Raw genomic sequence first — 6,000 nt, 5'->3', positions numbered from 1 at the left:
GTTGCCATTGTTTTTTTATTATTTTTAATATTACCAATTTGTTTTTCGATTAGTTAATTTTACAAACAAAAAATAAATAGGTTATAAATAGGTAATAAACATTAGCAAAAGAGGCGGTCCATTTCGGTGGTCGCCTATAGTAATTTACTACATTTTATTTATTTATTTGACACTTTTTTTTGCCTTTAACATATATTAAACATAAATATGAAAAAAACAATACATTTAAAAAAACAAAACAAAAAAATTTAAAATTGCATAACTATAACAATAGTAACAAGTAGGTAAATATACATCAGCAACCAAAAATATTAACGAAATAAATACATAAATATTATGAAAAAACAAAAAAAGGAAAAACATTTTTAAATATAAAGAAAAGTTTAAGAATTATATTGCGAAAGGAAAAAATAAATCAGACTCGTTTTATAACTATCAAGTCCAGAACCAAATATATCAGCCTTGTCCTCATACTGATTGCCATATCTATGGAGACTAGGGATAGGCGAGTGCATGTGATAGTTGGTTCTCCAGCAAATCTGGACAGTCAATTAATGAATTGATCACCTTAAAAAGTGATATGAGGTCAGTTAGGATTCTTCTATCAGAAAGTCTTAAAAGATTTGCTGAAGACAACAATTGATTATAATTAAATAAAGCAGCTGGAATATGAAGTTTAAAATTAATATATTTTAGAAATTTCTTCTGGACGCGCTCGAGTGAATCAGAATGTACACGATAATGGGGCGACCAGACTGGAGAAATATATTCTAAACGACTTCTAACCAGGGAGCAATAAAGTGATTTGATTGGTGCGATACTTTCAAATTTATTAGTCATCAAAAATCACGCCAAGATCCCTAATGAAATCAACTCTTTCAATTGTTGCGTGGTTATACAATATATATACATATAAGAGCGGGCATATTGGCTAAAGGCAATTTCTTCCTACCTACCTAAACCGTTCAGTTTGAGAAAATTATAAATACATGGACACATTGAATCTTACAATTTTATACAAAAATTCAAAGCAAAGATTAACAAAAATAAATATATATTTAAAAAAATAACACTATATTATGAAGAGAGGAGAGGGGATGGGAAGGAAAAAGGATAAAAGAACAATTTAAATATTTAATCTTGACTTAAATGTAAATAAAGAAGCGGTGTCTCTAACATTAGTGGGTACTACATCTGGGTGATCTCCTCGTTATGATGAAGGAGAAGCAACTTCGCACATGACAAGAATACTGTGGGTAGTTTCCTTCCAAGCAAAGGGTAATTTTTTTTCCAACTGAAACAAAATTTAATAGAAAAGCCTTGGTTTTTCCAAAATGATTCAGAGCAAGTTTGAAACATCCTCGTGTTTTTTTATGCCCCATTAACGATTGTTTACCAAAATTCCCATACGATCTATTCGATATAAACATTCCACTCCCTATTCATATTTTAATCCTCCTGTCCCAAACCAATTTACTTGAACATAAAACTGAATGTGTATGTCTATTGATTAATGGTGTTTAGCTGTAAATATATTGTGTGTGTATATTGTTATAAATGTTAAATACTAACACACTAACTTTTACATAGTACAAACATGTATAATATATAAAAATATAAATAAACTCATAACGATAGTTCAAACCCGACGCTGGCTAGAATACCCCAGCAAGAAGGTAAAAGAGCCAATAAACAAAGAAGAAGAAGAAATGGTAATTGATAGTTTTTTATTTATGTTTATTGTAAACAAGTGGGTATATTAAATTATATATACTCTGCGATTTTTAAATAGGCTCTTTTTATAATAAGTAAATTGGTCCCCTACGAGACGTTTTATTTATATTGAAATTCATAATGAAACATCAATCCTCAATATTTAAATAAACTAATAGCTTATTGCGCTAGGTGCTATATGTCATCCAATAATAAATACATTTTTTTCTTTTTATAATAAATACTGTGCGCTTAGTAAATTGTTATTAAATTGCTATAATCATGATAATAATTCATTCATTAGTTGTAAAAAGGTTCGCAAAGAACGTAAAAGAGAGCGGACGAAAAATAATACCCACAGTCTTGACCCGCAAATATTATAAAAGCGTCATTGTGGTCCTGTAAAACCGGAAATTTTTCACAACCCTTATCTGTAAAACACCTTATCTAAATATTGATGTTAAATGAACCTGGTTTTGATATTAGACTCACGGATCAAAGGTCCGAGGTCTGAACTTTACTCTACCTCAACTTTTTAAATTTTCTAACACAGTTATTTACTATTATTGGAAAATAGACCCAAAATTTACGTTTTTATGCAAACCGCGAGAAATCAAAAATGTGTTTTATTTTATAAAAAGAATAACAAGAAAAAATATTCCTAGATCCACACATATCGACGAGCTACAAAAATACAAGTACAAATCTATAAGTATACATTCATCTCAAGTGGATATTCCATCGCTTACCATTATTTTATTAATGAAATCATCATCATCATTTCCTTTTCCCATCAGTGTGATGTACAGGGCACTGGGTTGGAATATTAATTGCAGTGTATATCGATCATTTTTTACGCAAAGGTAAGGTGATCGATCTTACATTTTAGGTGCTGGTCCAGGGAGAGGCTTCTTCATTTTTTGCAGCTCCTACCAGAGGTTGGCGACTATCATTCTGAATTTATCACGATCCTGGGCTAGTCTAATCAGCGCCACTGCATCCGGCATACCTAATCACTTTCTGAGCCATGATGCTCTTTCCCATCCCATATCTCGCCTGCTCCCCTATCTTTCCTTCCATAATTAGTTGAAGATATACATACTTCTCATTGTAGAATATATGACAGAAGTATGGGGCTTTTCTTTTTTTAAAGTGGTCAGTAACTCTTTCTCTTCACACAATACGATCAGTCCATGAGATTCGAAACATTCTTCTGCACAACCAAAGTTCGAAGGCCTCAATATTTTTAATCGTTGAGACTTTGAGGGTCCAATCCTTCATTTTATACAGCAACACTGGCAATACATAAACTTTTATTCCTATCCATCTTGTGCTTGGTCTCAGATCTCGGTTGCAAGAGAGTTTCTGCATTTTATAAAAGGTTGATTTCGTAATTTCAATTTTGGTCGTTAATTCTAAATCCTAATTCCACTCGTCATTTAGCCAACATCCTAAATATTTCAAATTGGTAACCTGTTCTATCCCACCGTCGTCTTAGTGAGACGGATGTTAATGCCTCCCCGTTTGATGACCACCAAAGCTTTGGTTTATAGAGCGTTCATTTTGAGTCTGAATTCCTTACCTGCATTATTTACCTTGTCGACATGTTGCTATAAAGGATAAAGGATAAGCAGTGTCAGATATGATGGCAGTATCATCAGCTTATCTTATATGGTTTATTTCTTCATCATTTATTTCAATTCCTATGTCAACATCTTGCAAGGCCTTTCTAAATACAAATTTGGAGTATAAGTTAAAAAAGCATCGCCGAAAGTGTGCAACCTTACACCATTCAGAATATGTATGTTATCGATTTTAGTGTCATTTATAAGGACGTGTGCAGTTTGATTCCAATAAAGACTGTAGATAATCGTTATATCTTTTCCACCCAACCCAGTTTTGTCCCAGGGAGTGTTTAATATTGTAATGAAAACCACCTTATAAATAAATATTTCATGCCTACCTCCCAGGGCTGGCATTATGAACGCAACTTTAACGAGTTATAGCGCGTGTGTAAATACTAAATTTGCTCTAAAACGCATTAAAATTACGTTCATTATACCAGACCGGGAATCGTTACCAGAACCTCAATCATGGTAGGCAAACGTGCCAGCCACTACACTATGGGAAAAACTTTTCTCCAGTCCCTTTTTTCAGGATATTTACCTGAGAGTAGCCTTCAAGTCAAGAACATTTGCTCAGAATTCCAGTTCTATTTCAAACACAGAACTGTATTCTTCATCCGCCCGGAGACAGAATGATTTATTTTATTTATAATTATAAAAATCTTAGAAGTTATTCGTTGAAGTTAAAAAATATCCCCTTCACAAAAAGTCGTTCAACCAAAGACGAAAACGATCAAGACCGTTGTTTTATTCTAGCACTTATTTTATTCGATCATTATTCTCAAGATCGTAACTTTGTGCGCCATAACTTTATCATATTAGATTTTAGTTCAGTTAGTAGGTAAAAAATTACGTCAGTCTACAAGGTTTAAATAGACAACGGGGGCTGAGAAATTATTAGGGATGCGAAATTTCATATTTAGGTATTAATAGAGTATTTCATTATTTATTTTATTCATTTAGAATCAGGTTGTGGTCCCGTGGCTGACGTCTTGGACTCACGGCTTAAAGGTTCATGGTTCGAATCCCACTCTACCCCAATTGATTCCCGTTTTCTAATAGTGGGTTATTTACAACGCGTTGAAAATGGCCCTCAAAATGAAATATTTAGATAAATCATAAGAACGCAATATTTATTTTTTCTAAAAAAATAGATACTCATCAAAATTGTAATTTTTCCTTATTTTTTTTATTCAAAGCAGGCTTAGCTTTTGCATTATACGTTTAAATGTTAGATTAGTTAGAGTTATGGTTTTAAACAGTATATCTAGTCCTCAAATAAGTAATAAAATGTTTGATCGAAGATACTGCGAGATAATAAATTTAAATATTTACTATCACTTATCCAAAACACATAATGGAAAATAAAAAAATGCAGTCAAATCCCACCTTTAAATAGGAAATTCATGGGAGAATACGCATTCATCCCTTATTGACTTGGGAAATGGTAGGTAAGTGCATGTGGCACCAAAATTCTGCTTAAAAGCGGTAGGGACAAAACATCGGAATGCATGTTTAATTTAGGATCAATGTTGTTCACAATGTTTAAAACACAATGTTTAAAAAGATCCAAATTTTTGAAAAATTTCTGTGAAATACAAACTCCTTTGGACTGTTTGAAACTTCAGTACGACATTCAAAATATTATACAATAAAGTAAATTAAACAAATCGTTCTTCAATGTCTCTAAATGTTTTGTCATGTCGTACATAAGAGCGTCCAAAACAGTTTATTTCCGTTATATTTTGGATGGAGTAAAGCTCGAACGAGCGCCAACGTCCAGGGATCTCAAGACTTTTTTCAAATATTCAGGTTCTGAAAACATTGTATAAGTCCTTGGTAAGAAGTCGCTTGGAATTTAGTTCCATCATTTGGTCGCCAAATAAAACCACGTATTCCTGATAGAGGGGGTACAGAAAAAAATTCTGCGTTATCTGTATCTCAGGGAGTATGGATTTTACCCGTGGCTTTTCCCGACTGACTTCTTACTAGGAATGCTGGGCTACCAATCATGGGTAGAAGGAATATTCATTTAGGTGTTCACTTTTTTCAACTCATTGGTGGTCGCATACATAATTCGGATATTCTGAATGAATTCGGTTTATTTGTCCCTGATCTTGATCCCCATGATCTTTGACAAAGGCAAAACAACATAGGTTGTTCTACCTACCACGATACAGAACCAACCTGCCAACGGTTATGCCGGTAGGTAAAGCAGTCGTATTATTCAATCATATCGCCTCGGATATCGATATATTTCATGACAGCGGGATTTCTCTTAGGAATGCAATTTCCAAATTGTAGTATGTATGTCCATTTCACATTTTTTTTTCTCTTTTCTATTTAAGAAATCTAATATTTGTATTTTGTAATGTTTTGAGAATAAATTGAATACTCTGTAATGTTCTCATTGTAACTAACATAAATAAATTAATTGAAAACAAGACAATGGAATCTTACTAGAATATTCGTGTAAGAATATTTTTATACTTACATCTGGGGGATTTAGGTATTACCAAAAACTATTTTTAATCTAATTTCTGCAAACATATTGTTTGCGAGTGGAATGGCTAAAAATATAAATCATAAGTTAGATCAATGTCATTTATAAGCTTACATTTTGTTTGTAAATACGTTGTTATTAACGTAAAATTCAGATTGC

Source organism: Micrasema longulum, unplaced genomic scaffold, assembly GCF_059751315.1.
Source record: "Micrasema longulum isolate JH-2025_06_02 unplaced genomic scaffold, ASM5975131v1 h1tg001846l, whole genome shotgun sequence".
Lineage (NCBI taxonomy): Eukaryota > Metazoa > Arthropoda > Insecta > Trichoptera > Brachycentridae > Micrasema > Micrasema longulum.
This window is presented reverse-complemented; position numbering follows the sequence as displayed.